General features: G+C 43.7%; 1 long non-coding RNA gene across 1 annotated transcript; it reads right to left on the minus strand.

Annotated features, from left to right (window-relative positions):
• Nucleotides 1-1,755: 1,755 nt before the first annotated feature.
• On the minus strand, nucleotides 1,756-11,921 carry LOC121498836. The gene is made up of 3 exons (XR_005989924.1): nucleotides 11,489-11,921; nucleotides 9,188-9,369; nucleotides 1,756-2,434 (listed from the first exon to the last, which is right to left on the minus strand). It is a non-coding gene; the product is annotated as an uncharacterized LOC121498836 (long non-coding RNA).
• Nucleotides 11,922-16,173: the final 4,252 nt, after the last annotated feature.

The following is a 16,173-nucleotide window of genomic DNA, read 5'->3' on the forward strand; positions in this document are numbered from 1 at the left end:
TGGTCTCTGAGATCCCCGTCTAAGCTCTTCTGCATAATATGGATTTGGGATGATACAAACTTCATCTCCCCTCCTCCCAGCTAGCTGGCTTCCTGTTGGGTTCGGCAATGTAAAGCATTAGAAGAAGAAAGAAAAGTGGAAAGAAGGGAGAAGGAGCTTCTTTTCTGTTTTTCACTCCCTGTTTTTCAGCGTTGCTCCAGCAGCAACATATAATTGCCCCCAGCTTCCAGGAACTTGGAGTACTCCCAGCACCCCAGGGGCCAGCAGCAGTCTTGCCTACTCCCTCACCTCAGGGAGCCTCAGGAGGTCTGAGAACCCACACAGCCATGCTCCTTTGGCGAGAGCACCAGCCAGAGAGCATCCCCTCCTCAGAGGTCTGAGCAGGGTAGGGCTTCCTCAGAGATCCAAGCACCAGCTCCAGGAAGTCCCTCCTCCGAGCTCCTAGGTACCTGGTGGTGACACCACCTGTTCTCCAGCCTTAGGAGGCAGCGGCTGCTTCTTGCAGTTACCAATCCGTGGATTATTACCCTCTTTCTTTTTTCTTGTACTCTTCCTTTTACTTTCAGCCTTCTAAGGCATGTGAAAGCAATTCTTTATATGAAACCCCATCTATTTGAAATACCTACTGCAATCTCCGTTTCTGACTGGCCCTTGGCTGATATACTTTTTAATCCACTTTCCACTTATCAGCCAGTTATCTTTTGAAAATGTGCCTTGGATTGCATCACTCTCCTGTAGTACTAGTCAAGGTGCTCGGTTTCCAACAGATACCAGCACTGGCTAACTTTTGAACAAAAGAGAATTTATTGAACCTGACTAGGGAACTCCAGAGAATCAAGAGGAAGACTGGAGACCACAGTACAGAGGAAGGCTTGCACTGTGAAGCTCCTGGAATGGTTTGCTGAGGAGGCAGCCTCCGATTCCTTTCCACAGGACACTCAGGGCAGACAGGTGCCAAAGGCCATTGATCCATTCCCATATGCTGGACTCTACTGCCCCCGCACACACATCCCTGTCACCCCTGACTGCACCATGGCCATCCTAATCATTTCTAATGGGCCTTGCATCTTTGAGACACACCCTCATGATTCAAAGTCCCACGCTGGAGCATCAGATTGGCCTTGTTGTAAAGGTTAGGAGACATTCTCATCCCTTCTAAGCCTTTGCTACCACAGAGAGAACTGGGACCCTGCCTTCCGTTACTTTTGTGGTTACCACAAATAGGAAGAGCTTTTGCATGCCAGCCAACCAGAGTGACAAACGTTAGCCATGCTGCCTAAAACCTTACAATAGCTTCCCCTGTCATTTAGAGTAAAATCTCCTAACTTGGCCTTCACGGCTGGCATGATCTGGCCTGCCAAACTTTCAGACTTCACCCTGCACCATTCTCCCTTGCTCATGTTCTGGTCACATGGGCTTTCTGTCTGTCCTCTGAATAGACCACACTCACTCCGACCCCAGGGAATCACTGCTCCCTCAGCTTGGAAGGCCTTTCCCTGATTTTTCCAAGGGACTTCCTTTTCACTACCAAGTCTCAGCTCAAATATCTCCTCCTCAGTGAAACCTTCCTAAAAGGAGCCTCTACCACTTCTTTCCTTTGCATCATATGTTTGTATCTGATGTTCTCCTGTGTGTTTGTTTGTTAATTTGTTAATTTTTTTGCCTTGTTTTCTGCATACTGTGAGTTCCACCTTGTCTGTCATTGCTGCATTATCCCAGCATGGGGGAGAGTGCCTGGAGCAGAGCAGATGCTGAATGTTGAATGAATGAACGGATGGATGGATAGTGCAGTTCCGTTTATCATGGAGTTCTACTTGATGAAAGCAAAACAATTTTGTAATGGAAACAATGGCAAATGGGATTTCATCAATGCTTTTTAAAATAATTAACTTTTTGGAACCCATTCATGACATTTTTTTTGACACCCAAATCTCTTTTATTGGGGGGCGCTGGGGGTGGGCCCAGGGCCCTCTGCCTGCACCGCTTGGTCATTGGCGCTGCTTCCTGAGTCCTGCGGCTTCGTCACGTCTGGCAGCTCAGGTGGGCTGGAGAAGGGTTCGAGGCGCAGGGCCTCGAAAGCTTCATCTGCTCGGAAGGCCAGCCCTAGGTGATGCGGCCCGCGGCCCCGCCGTCCGACTGGTGAAGCCGCACTGCCCCAGTCTTGCCGTCATCCAGAAGCTGGTCATCCTCGTACCGCCGCTGCTCGTGGGCGGCGCCTGAGGATGCCCGCGACGTGCGCTTCAGCTCGAACGCAGGGCTCGACTCCTTGGCGTCCGGGAAGACCGCGGTCTGCCCCGGCCCCTGTCCGTGACATTTCTTTTGGAGGTTTTACTAAGGAGCTAGGGCTCTGAGGTGGGTCCTAACACGTCTGTTTTGATCTTCTGGAGAGACCATGCGTTTCGTTCTAATGGCCACCAGCTAGTGGTCCTCCATTCTGTGAATTAAAGTGGAAGGTAAAATTGACCTGAAGAAAACCACAAAGTGTACCATATTCATACTGAACATGCAAGAGGCCATACAGTTACAGTTGTCACAAGGATAATACAACTATTGCATGATTTGGTGTCAGACAGACCTGAGTTCTACTCCCACATCTAATTCTTACTAGCTGTGTGTTGTTGGCTCTGCCATTTCCAGCTGTGTGACCTTGGGCAAGTTGCTGAATCTCTCTTCGCTTCAATTTCCAAATTCACAAAATGGGAATAACACAGTAGTACCTCCATTACAGGGCTGTTGTGAGGACAAAATTAGTCAATATACAAAAATGACTTAGAAAAGTGTCTGGCATGTGGCTAGCTTTGATAAAGCACAATATAAGCATGAGCTATTGTTATAGTTAGGATTGTATTTGTTGGTTGTTAAGAAAAACTTGAACAAGATAGAGGTTTATTTATCTCTCGTATAAGTAAGAGTTAGGCAGCCCAGGGCAGACAGAGCAGTTCCACCGTCATCAAGAAGCAAAATTCTGGGGTGGTTGGGTGGTTCAGTGGTTGAGCGTCTGCCTTCGGCTCAGGTCGTGATCCTGGGGTCCTGGGATCAAGTTCTGCATCAGGCTCCCTGCAAGGAGCCTGCTTCTCCCTTCGCCTGTGTCTCTGCCTCTCTATGTCTCTCATGAATAAATAAATAAAATCTAAGAAAAAACAAGGACCAAAATTCCTTCTTTCTGCACTACCATCTAATGTATAATTGATAGCCTTAAAGTTCAAGATGGCTACTGAAGCTACTAGCACCGCGTCTGTATTCCAGGCATCGGGAAGAAGCAATGAAGGAGGACCTCAAGGCAGAGTCAATACCCTTTTAAAAAACCTTCCCAGGGCAGCCCCTGTGGCCCAGCGGTTTAGCGCCGCCTTCAGCCTGGGGTGTTATCCTGGAGACCTGGGATGGAGTCCCACGTCGGGCTCCCTGCATGGAGTCTGGTTCTCCTTCTGCCTGTGTCTCTACCTCTCTCTCTCTCTCTCTCTCTGTCTGCCATGAATAAATAAATAAAATCTTAAAACAAACAAACCTTCCCAGAAGACCCTCTCATTTTCATATCACTGGCTAGAACCAGACAACATGGCCACACCTAGCTGGAAGGGCCACTGGCAAATGTAGCTTTTTCACTGGTTGCATTACTACCCCAAATAAAGTTGGCCTTGTGTTACTGAAGAAGAAAGGGAAAATGGATATTGCACCTTGTGCAAGTATCTAACTTCCTCCAAATTTTAGTCTTTTTATTTGTAACATGGGAACAGTGGTACATACCTCATATAGTTAATTGGAAGGTTACATGAAATAAAGCCTAAAACCCACTACACAGTGCCCAGCACATACTAAATCAATCTTACCTGAATCCTAAGAAGGACAAAATGTATCTCTGAATACTTTTAAAAATAAGATAGACAAAACCACAAGGAACCAAAAGTAGAAAAAATATCCCTGCCAAAAAAGAACTGATTAACTTCAGAAGGAAACCTACTCTATCTACAGGTTTCTTCCTCCTTTTCATTACTTTGGCCTTCTTTATCTTACCCGGTTTTTAGCTGACGAAGTTCCAGCTTTAAATATCACATCAGCCTGCTATGCTACTAACAAAGGGCCACTGTGTGTCTGGGTAGGGCCATCTCAAACTCACTGTTCTGCTGAATCTTTCTGCTCTCATCCACCATCCAATTTCTGTCCAACTGTGTCCAGTGTTTTAGAACAGTGGCTTATAAACCTGGCTGATTATAAGACTCATTCACCTGGAGAGGTATGTAAAGCTACAGACTTCCAGTCCCCACCACAGGAATTGACCCAAAAAACTTCTATATCTGCCTCAGCTGTGTCTAATAGACTCTGGGTTTTTGGACTAAATCACTCACTTGCTTGAATGTTTACATAATACAGATGAATACACTTTGAAACACAGACATTGATTGAATATTATGAGGGCCAGGCATTGTTTTAAGCATGTTACATGGGCTAACTCATTTAGGTACTATTACTACCCTTTATACAGGTCAGGAAACTGAGGCACCGAGAGGATAAGCAAGTTGCTCAAGGTCACACAGCTAATTAATGGGGAAACTGGGAGTTGACATTCAGCCCAGGCAGTCTGGCTTCTGAAAGCCTTTATGCTTATCCCCTACCCTCTACCTCCCCCCGATCTATATAGAAGAGTTAGGGCCTTCCAATACAAATTATTTAAAAAATCCGAACAGACTTCCTCCTGGCATCTATCAAGTAAATTGCAAAATATTCTTATTCGTCATCATTTATCTTCCCAAGCACACTGTGGCTGTGGCACCAGTAAGTATGTTATAAAAGCATTTCAAGGCAGGTATCAAAAATGACATTGAAACTGTATTTTTATGTGTGCATATGTTCACAATGATATTCTTTACGTAAAGAAATATATCTGCACACACATATACACATATATGCTATATAGGCCTATAGAAAGTCTAGGGGGAGATGTAGCAACATGTGACAGTTAATTCTGTGTTGTGTTTATTTCTCTGAAATACACATTTGAATTTTGTCTAATAAAAATTCTTAAGTTTTAAAATAAGGTATTTCCTGTGTTTGGAAGCAAAGACAGTGTAAAACAGTAGCTATATCCTGTTTTCTTGGAGAGTCTTACAAGCCCTTCATTTAAAATTCGTCCTGTAAGACTCTTCAAAAAGAAATCTGATGGAAAGTCTGTATAACAGGTATGTTCACCTGGTGGCCAAGCTATTGGTTTTAGAGTCTAACAGATGTGGGTTTATATCTTCGCTGCGACACAGATGTCAGACAGATCACTGAATGGCCCTGTCTCACTGACTCTTGGTGTAAAGGTCCAAGGGCTGATGCATTTTGCAGGGCTGACCATATGTATCCAGGTGCTTAATCCAGGGTAACGACCACGGTTTGCAAGAAGCTATCATCATCAGAACATAACTCAGAATTGTTAAATGCCAATTGCAAAACCAGCACCTTTTGGCTAATAACAAGGATTATAAATAATTTATTAATTAGAATGAAGTGTCTACTCTTGCGAAGAGGCTTGAGGGACTGAAAAGGTCAAGCTGCCTTCGGGGATCCAGCCGAGGTCGGTTTAAGTACTGTTTCTAGTTCAATGCATGTGTGTTCCTTGGGACAGGCAATCACCCTAAGCCCTGGCCTACCAGCTCCTGAAATTTCCATTTTCCAAAACACAGATTCGTGTGAGTCACACCATCATGTGCCTTTATGCTGTGTCTGTGGCCTGGCTGTTTCCATCCTACCCACCGCCATTCCCACCCCCTTTGCCCTAACAGCAGCTGGTAAGGCCTTGCTCTCCAAACTCTGCTTCCCTCTGGATAACCCCCCCCCCCCCCCCCCCCCCTCCCCCCCGGCAGAAATTGTGGTCTCTCAAAGGTAACTGGTGACATTCTTCTTGCCACACCCAGGGTTCAGCCTTATCTCCTTATCTTCCTGGACTTTGCTCTAGTAATCATCACTCTCTCCATGTCTCCAGGCACCTTTCTTTTGGTCTATAAATGTTCTCCAATCCCTGGCAGCCTTAAAAAAGAATAAAAATTAATAATCTTGGCCTCAGGACTCCCGAGTGGCTCAGCGGTTGAGCATCTCCCTTCAGCTCGGGTCATGATCCTGGGGTCCTGGAATTGAGTCCTGTCTCATGAATAAGCAAATAAAATCTTTTTAAAAAAGTAATCTTGGCCTCGTGTCACTCTCTGGTCAACTGTCACATTTCTGGAATTGCAGCCTGGAATCTGGAAACTTTAGCTCCCAGTTCTGCCACTTGTAACTGTAGGACTGTTTGCTTAACCTTCCTGTGCCTCAGTTTTCTCCTTTGTAAAATAAGCCTATGGATACTATCTACCTCTCAGGTTGTTGTGAGAATTAATGTGTCAATGTAGAACCTTGTCGTACAGAACGTAGTCAATAAATGTTAACTATTATCTGAGTCCTACATTTTCCCTTTCATTCTGCAGTTACTAGAACCTGGCTCAGGCCTTACTGCTCCTGATCAACTTCTTTGGAAAGGTTACCTGTGACCTACTACTTGTTAGTCAATGACCCTCTGTTGCATTTGACATTACTGGTTATTTCCTCCTTCCTGAAACACTATTCCCTCATCTCTTGCCACATCCTGCTACACACGTCATAATGCCCTAGTTAAACTGCATGAATACACACATATGCCTGCATGTGCGTACACACACACACATGCACACACACACACTTACCTTCAAGCCTTTGCTCTTGTGGAGCTGCACCACTACCCCATTACCATGGAAGGTTCTTCCACAGTCCAGTCCTCACCTCCAGTGTCCAGCCCTCATCCTCCCAGAGCCTCCTCCCCACATGCCTGCCTCAGGTTAACTTCCACTTATCTTTCAAGACTCCTCTCAGACCTCTCTTCCCCAGAAACCCCTTCTCAACACCCTTTTTCCAACAAAGCTGGGTTAGGTGCCCCTTCCTGGTGCTTACATACCACTCCTGTTATTTCTCACACTCTATCATAATTCTATTTCCCTAAATGACTGTGAGCTATCTGGTAAGACTATCAGAATAATTTCTTATTCCTCTCTTAGTTTCTAGCACTTAATAGGGTGTGAGATACATAGTAGGAACTCAGTCAATGTTCATCAACTAATTAATATCAACACCCATCTATATTCCCTGAGTCTTAAGTAGTAGGATGCAGAACAACCAGGCTTGCCAGGAGTCAAGAGTTTAGAAGGAAGTCAGAGGCAAGGAAAAGAATAGGTTTGGGACATCTGGTGGCTCAGTTGGTAGAGCATGCAACTCTAATCTTGGGGTTGTAGGTTTGAGTCCCACATTGGGTGTAGAGATTACTTAAAAATAAAATCTTTCAAAATTTTAAAAGGAATGCATAAGGCTTGACAACATGTGGTAAGGAAGTTGACAGAGATGGGCAGTTTGGCAGAAGTAGAAGGGGCGGTCAAGTAGATAAAATCCCAATATGGAGAGGCAGCACCCTTTGGAAGAATTTACTTTGCAGAAAATCACTAGCTAAAAGAAATGCAGAAGAAATGTAAAGAAAAGTATATTCTCTTTTTTCCTTGCTTCTCTCCAAAAGAGCACAGCGAAAACGATAATGTTCTAAAACTTCTGGATGTATGCTATTTGTCTCTTCCAGATACATCCTATTTGCTTTTAAGGCTAGTAAGAAAGAAATGCAATAAAGAAAAATTTGTTTTAAAAAACTTAAGAGAAATTCAGAATATTCTCTGCAGGCTGATATACATTCCCACAGGCACAGTTTATTATCTACTTGCAGGCATCTCCCTTGCAAGCCAACTATTACACCATCAAACACAGAGCCCAAAGGATGTCTAGATATTTAGTATCTTTGTTGCCAATGATTTTCCTCTGACATTAAGGCAGATTCACCATTAAGGGAGATTCACCATTCCTAGAACTACTCCTCAGCTAGAGTCATTAGGCATTAATGCTAACAATTAAGATTTTAAAAACCAGAACTTCAGCTTTTTCACAGTGTATTCACATAGCTCAGAATTCAAGAGATGCAAAAGAGTGTACAATAAAACATTTTTCTTCTACTCTGTCCTTTCAGAGTTCTGTTGTTATTAAAAAGAATACATAAACACATACATTTTCCACCCATGATCTGTTTTGCTATATCCAACTATACACTGGATTTTGTACCTTGCCTTTTTCACCTAATAATCTATTTTGGAGAGTGTTCCACATGAGTATATGAAGGAACTTTCTCATTTTATTGGTTACATTATATAGATACTCCACAATTTGTTTAACTATTTCCCTGCTCATGGACAGATAGGTGGCTTCCAATATTTTGCTATTCAAACAGTGCTAAACCTTTCATACATCATTTTGCACGTGTGCCTGGGTATCAGTAGCATAAATTCCTAGAAGTGGACTACCTGAGCCAATGGGTATGTTTATATCAATATTGTTAGCTATTGCCAATGTTCTTGCCAGGGTGGTAAGTTGTTCCACTTCACCCTCCCGCCAGCCTCCTTATATCTCCAATGACAGTGTTAGCCAACTTTCTAGGTTTTGCCAATTTGAAAGGTGACAAATGACATCTCAATGTACCTCTAGCTTGCATTTTTCTTCATTTGAGTATGGCTCTACTTTTTCTTCCTTTCCCCCCCCCTCCCCTCCCCTCCCCCTCCTCCCCCTCCTTCTCCTCTTCTTCTTCTTCTTCTTCTTCTTCTTCTTCTTCTTCTTCTTCTTCTTCTTCTTCTTTTCTTCTTCTTCCTCTTCCTCTTCCTCTTCCTCTTCTTCTTCCTTCTTAAGTCTTCAGTGCTATTCATATTTTTCCCTCTTGGTATAAAACAATAACAACAACAACAATAATAATAGCTAACACTTCTGAGGTGGCTTACCATCTGCCTTGTACATTACAGGTATCTCATTTACGTCTCTCAACAGTTTTGTTGTTGTAGGTACTATTACTATCCCCAATTCACAAATGGGGAAACTGAGGTATAAAGAGTGGAAGTAGTTGTTCAGGGTCTCAGAGCAATAAATGACAGTATGTTTCAAAGCCAGGGTTTGAACCCAGGCTTCCCTGACCACAAAGTCCACATTCATAGACACAAGGCGACTTTACGCACTACTCAACAACCACACCACAAAAATAGAGGCCCTTAGGTATCGATTCCCAGACTCCCTCCCTGAAGTTCCATGAAAGTAGCCAGCTAATGTTCTCTCATGTTCTTACCTCCTTTTGAGGTTAACACCTTCTCAGGTTCTAGCCTCTTTCAAGCTGTGCTCTTCAGGGACCATACTATCACATGGACCCAGGGCTCACAGAGATGAGTGGAGGCTCCCAGAAATGCAGCCATGTGAGAGGAGTAATTGAGCATCTGAGTGGACAGCACTTCACCCATAGCAACCACAAGCCTACGATAAGCAAGAAATAAAGTTCATTCGGCAAATATTTATTGAACATCTACTATGCACCAGGCTCTTGGACAGAGCAATGAACAAGACAAACCAGGCTCCTATTTTCATAAAACTCACATTACATTGGGCAACAAATAAACAAAAAACCCCATTCCCCATTGGTAGTGATAAGTATTATGCAGGAGGTTAAAACCTAATTTGGTAAAGGGCTCCTTTGGGTTGGTTAGTTGTTGAAGGCCTCTCTAAAGGAGGTACTAGGTACACTGAGAAGCAAATGATTTGAGGCAACCAGCTATTGCAGTGCAGGGGAAGAGCACTGTAGGCAGAGGAACAGCCAGAGCAAAGGTCTCAAGACAGGAACAGCCTGAGAGGATCAGCTGAAAGAAGAGGCCAGGGTACCTGGAGCCTGGAGAAAAGGAGCAGGAAGGTTCTGTGAGAGATGCAGCCAGAACTTCCCTCAGGGCTCAGAGGAGCAGTAAAGAGAACCTGGATTGTACTACACCCAGTGGGAAGCTATGAGGTCTTAAACTAGTGTGGGGGATGGGAACACATATATGTGTCTGACACAATCTGATTTGTTTTTAAAAACAATCACTTTGGCTGCTAGGAGGACAGTAGATAATAGTGATACAAGGGAGCAAATACGGACACCACCTGGAGGCTATTGAAGTGGCTTGGACTGGCGGAGACCATGAAGGCTTGGACAAGCATAGTGCTTCTCAAACTTTAGGGCTTCAGAATCTTCTGGGAGATCCTAACCCCAGGGGTTCTGATTCTGGAGAGGACTCTAGGATTTTTTTGCATTGCTATCCAGCTCCCAGGTGCTGATACTGCTGGTCTGCAAACCACATGGTGAACAGTGTTGGACTAGACTGGAGATGGAAGAAGTAGACACATTTCAACATTATTTTGGAAAGTAGAGTCCATAGGACTTCGTAATGGATTGAAGGAAAGAGGAGAATCAAGGGTGACTTTGGAGTTTTGTGCTTCGAGGAATCGAGGAAACAATACCACAGGCACATGTTGAGAGTGGAAAACAGGAGCAGGAGCAGATCAGGGGAGAAAATCCAGAGTTCCATCATGGGCATGTAGAAATGTTAGTCATGAGATGATGAGTTCTGGGGTTAGGGTGAGAGGTCAGGCCTGGGATGTGACTTAAAGTGACAGCAAGGAGGAGGTGGCCTGGGGAGAGCATGTACTTGGGGAAAAGAAGGAGCATAGGACAGAGCCCCACCTGGGCATCCCACCCGTAGAGTCAGGAAGAGCAGGGGAATCAGTGGGCAGGCCACACATCTGGAAGCAAGGTGCAGGATGAGAGACCCAGAGGAGAGTACCCTCTGGGAAAGAAAAGAAGAACCAGTGAAAGTGAGGGAAGGATGCTGTGAGAATCTGTAACTGTAACCACAGCTCGGTTCTTCATGCATCATGATCAACCATCAATACCAAATGCTGGGAAAGCAAAGGTGGAAACCCTAGATATTATAGCTTACTCTCCACCAGCCTCAAGTCCTGAGTGGTGCAGCATTTGAGGAGAGAAAGAAACAGACTGAGTTCTGGGAATTGGACCTAGAAAGGAGACTAGGGAGGAAGCTGTGCTGGGATTCAGAAATGACCATGGGTGGTTTCTCATAAGGCCTATACCATTCTGGAAACTTCACTTTCACCTCGAAGAACAGCATCCCTACTCCTCTCTCCAAGAGCAATTAATTCTTCACCCAGTGTTTGTGAGCCCTGGGACTCTGAGCTGAGCCCTGGCTCCACAGAGGTCTCCTCCCTTGTCTGCATTTCTGATGGCTTCCTCTCGCCTGGCTCCTTCCCCTCAGACTACAATAATGCCACTCCAACCTAAAATAAAGCTCTGTTCCTCCACCCTTCCTCCCCTGCAGCTACCGCTTTCATTGCTTTTACCCCAAACTTCCTACGCCAATGCTCATGCTTCCTCACTTTCTTTCTTGTCTGCACCCCCTGGAATTTGGCTTCTGTCCCTGCCACTGTCTCCAAAGCCATGGCCACTTCCTATCGAACACAGGGCCTGCTCCCAGATTCTTGGTTCAGCAGTGTCTGTGCTTCATTTCACACAATAATCATCCCCTCCTTCAGGAAACTCTTGCCTCACCGTTGCACGCAAATGCTTTCCTCTTCCTTGGTGTGGCCTTGGGGTCCAGGACCCTCTGAGTTCCACCACTGGTGGTCTGGTCTCCTTCTCTGCCTTCTCCTGGATGATTTCAGCCATACTCTTCCACAATTACTTGGCCATGAACTTATGGGTGGTGATAGCTCACAATGGTATTTGCAGCTGCCTGTTTGACATTTCCATGTTCCGCAGGATTGTCAGAGATGGCCAGAGCAAAACTTAGAGCCACAGTCTGCACTTAAGAAATGTATATCAACTACATCTTTGCTGAATGAACTGTTTTTTCCTGGCTATCTCCTACATATTAAAGAAAAGGCAATAAGCAATAAACAGAACACAAACACCTCTTCCCCTTATATCTGTGTTAATGGAATGACCTCATACACCCCTCTCTCACCATATCTAATTGGTCACCCAGTCTTGTAGATTCTATCTCCAAAATGTTTCTAGAATCTTCCTGCTTTATTCTTTTTTGTTCCTACTCTGCTGTTATTATTCTTTTTCCAGCTGACCAATAGTAGCCTAACTCAGTAGTTTGCAAAGCTGGCTACACATTAGAATCACTTGGAAGATTTTTAAAATCCTGATGCCCAGGCTCATCTAGACTAATTAAACCAGAATGTCCAAAAGGTAAAGTCAGAGCACTGGTATTTCTAAAAAGTTCCACAACTGATTATAGTATACATTCAGATTTGAGAACCACAGATGGTTCCCCTCACTAGTATCCAGTATTTCCCTCAAAAAGAAAAAAATCATCTCTCTTCTATTTAAAACATCAGACGACTCCCTATATCTTATAGCGGGATTTTAAACTCAGAATACAATTTCAGGGACCCCTGGTGGCTCAGCGGTTGAGCGTCTGCCTTTGGCTCAGGGCGTGAGTGATCCCGGGTCCGGGGATCGAGTCCCACGTCAGGCTCCCTGTGAGGAGCCTGCTTCTCCCTCTGCCTGTGTCTCTGTCTCTCTCTGTGTCTCTCATGAATAAATAAATAAAATCTTAAAAAAAAAAAAACCAGTAAGAATACAATTTCAGGGGATCTGTGAACTCCATTAAATTATACCCAAAATATTGTGTGTAGGGAGATGATTCATCCATTCTCAAGGAAATTTCATTCAAAAACAGTAAAGAAATATTAGCTGGATGGTAGTTAATAGTTACTCAACACTATTTGCTAGGGACTTTACATACACGAGTCATTAATATTCAAACCTAACCCATGAGTATGAGTATCACCTCCATTTTACAGATGATGGTTAAGTAACTTCCCCAAGTCAAAAAGCCCTTGGGGCTCGATGGATACCCAACTAGATCTGTTTACCACCTTCCTGGTTTGCTGGACTAATCCAGACCAGGTAGTTTTGGCAAACAAGGCCTGCCTCCCCCTACCTAATCAAATGCATTCCTCCTCCCACACCCATGCTCTAGCCACCCGCTTCTCTCCATTTTCGGAAGAAATCACAGAGTCCATGCCTCTGTCCCTAACACATGCTGTGACCACTCCCTGAAACGTCCTCCCTGCACTTCCTTGTCAGGTAAATCCTACTTACACTTCAAGACTCAGCAAAAACATACCCTCCAGTTCTCTGAATCCTTCTCTCCCCCACTCCACTTTCCTGGAAGACATCAGTATGGCACTTTCAGCATCAGATGATAGAGGCGTTCTTGTTTCTCCCCTGACAGGTGGAATTCCTTGAGAGAAGCAACTGTGTTTTGTTCCTTGGTGGCACCCCATAATTTCACGGTACCCTGGCTCAAAGGATGGCTCAATGAATGTTCACTGAAAATAATATAATTAAATTATATAAGGACCCAAGTTTGATCCCTAGCACCTCTACAAAAAAAAGAAAGAAAGAAAGAAAGAAAGAAAGAAAGAAAGAAAGAAAGAAAGAAAGAAAAGAATATAATTTAAGTGTGCTTTCTTCTTACTAGGGAGTACTCATGCTGTAGAGTAAGAAGAGTAGGCCTTTGTCTTGTGAGAATGACGTTTAGGATGTTCTTACATTGCCAAGATGTCCCTGCCGATCTCATAGGGTTATTGTTAAGATTAGATGAAATAATTATTTAAAAGCACTCTGCATTGTTAAACACACTATGAAAAAGAAGGCCTAAGTATTAACTAACTCTCTCTGCTCACGTCCAGTGGCTAACGGGCCATTATGAATGTCAGGAAATGTAGATTTAACAGCCACCAGCTACATGCCTTAAAAAAGTGTCTGTCATTGCATTGGCATCTCCTGCTCTGGAACAAACAATTTCCTCATTGCTGTGGCATTCTGCACAGCTGAAAGAGCCACACCAGGAATGCTCCATTGAATTAATACTTACTTAAAATTGGTTTTGGAAAACATGTCTCAAGTGTCTTGAGAGGTCCTGACAAAGTTGCTTTTACTAGGGTGAGATAAAACAGAGGCATCAGGAGTGCAGTTAGACATACATGGGCCATTATGGAGCTTCCTGATTTTGATAGTATCCTACTAAGGTAACCCTAAAATAGAGCACTTGGGAATGGGAATGGTCTTTTAATGAAAATTACAGAATTGTAGCAAATTTGACATTACATTACTTAATTGTGAATGTTCCCATACTTTCTAAGTATTTTTAAAAATTACCCTAGCTTGATGCACTTTCTAATGAAAGACTGGGAATTTTCATTTGTGGGGAGTGATTTCTAAGCCCAATCCTACAGTCTGGTTGGTGACAGAGAAAAACCTGATGATGGCATAATATATGAAGCATCACAGAGTGTGTGGCGTTTGGCAAATGCCAAGAGAGAAAGAAAGAAAGAAAGAAAGAAAGAAAGAAAGAAAGAAAGAAAGAAAGAAAGAAAGAAAGAAAAGAAGAGGAAGGAAGGAACGAATGAACAAACGAACACTTGAAAGTCTTTAAGGACAAAGTGAAAAGAAACGTTACTGGACTCCCCTTCAGTAGACAACCATACTGAAAAACTTTTTCACTGGAAGAGTTATAACCTGTATCATGTGTGTACAACTGTACTTGTGCATGCTCATGTGCACAAATGCAAAGTAGAATATTAAAAAGAAAGTCTCATACTGTAGAGAAGGATCAGAAAGACCAAACCAACTCCTGATCCTCATTTAATTTTTTAGACAACAGTAAGATCAATGTAATGGTTAAGAGTTCTGGCTTGGAAGTCAGACTGAATTTTAACTGGGTATGTGACCTTCAAGAAAAAATACTACATTTCCTAGCCTGTTTGCAACTAGGCATGGTCATGCGACCACATTCTGGCCATTGGGATCTGAACACAACCTCCAGGTCATACCCTTGAAGGGGCAGACTGGATCCTCCATTTCCTTTCTTCCTTGGTTGGAAATACTGAGATGTTGCTCCATCCTTGACAAGGAGGAATCACATAGCCCCTAAGGAAGGCAGAAGACATGAAAGAAGCCTGACGCTGGGACAAGGTGGAGCTGCCTTCTCAGCCCTGGAGTGCTCACGATGAGATTAACATGAGAGAGAATTAAACTTCTATCTTGTCTAAGCCATTGTTATTTTGGGCCTTGTTAGCAGCCAAACTGATACCCTAACAGTGTAACTGAAGAAAAGCAAGTTTATTAACCTCTACCGGCTTCCGTTTTCTCATCTGTAAATTGTGACAAATACAGTAATAGTAAAAACAGCAACAGCAATAATACCTTTCTCCTAGGGATAAGGCATGTAAAATGATCAGACCAATTTCTGGCACCTAGTAAGTACTTATAAGTGTTAGCTATTAATAATATTTAAGTTGAGTTATTGAATCCTGATTATACATGTGGCATGACAGTAGCCTCTGGTAGCTAAATTCATGCTCTACACAGCCATCCTCTTCTCATTGACATTCAAATATCTGTGTAAAATTACTAAACAGTATTATATTTGGTGGGTATCAAGTTGTATCCCATGAGTATCACATGGTACATGGTTTTGCATATCCTGTGTAAATAAATTCCAGAATATGATTTTCTTAATGAAGAGAATTCAGGAGAAGCTTAAAGTTAACCATGAAATGTATAGACTTGGGAAAGTTTGGTGATGGGCAGCTTTGAAACCTCATTAAAACCAGGATTTATGTTTATAATAGGAGGGTGAGAGGTCGCAGGGATAAACTCAGCAAGTTCAGAATTGATTTCACCTCCCTGACCCTCCAGAAACTCAGTCCTCCTTTATTATCACAAACTTAACCGTTTTACGCCCTGAAAAGAACTCAGCCCCAAGCATGGGAAATCAAAAACCTCTTGGGTCCTTATGACCTTGGGACTGAACTGCTTTTGGGTGTGAAATGAGGTGGTGCTCCTCCCAAAGGCACCCAGGTTTGCAACCTGCAAGAACTTCTGGAAGGAAACAGCAAGATCTCCCTATTTGGGAGGGAGGGGCAGAGGGAGAGGGAGAGAGAGAATCTAAAGCAGGCTCCACACCCTGAGATTTCCACCCCCTGAGATGGAGACCTGATCTGAAATCAAGAGTCAGATGCTTAACTGACTTGAGCCACCCAGCTGCCCCAGCCTCTTATTTTACTTTCAAAGTTAATGTTACATCCCTGCTGGACTCATAGTGCAGACTGAGGTGGCTTGGGGTGAGGTTGGCTGGCAGGAAAGAAGAACCAGCAGCACCCCTGTGAAGGCTCAGGGTCAAAGTGGGGTTCTATTTTGGAAAGATGACTCTG

The sequence above is a fragment of the Vulpes lagopus genome, chromosome 9 (genome assembly GCF_018345385.1).
Source record: "Vulpes lagopus strain Blue_001 chromosome 9, ASM1834538v1, whole genome shotgun sequence".
In the NCBI taxonomy this organism is placed as follows: domain Eukaryota; kingdom Metazoa; phylum Chordata; class Mammalia; order Carnivora; family Canidae; genus Vulpes; species Vulpes lagopus.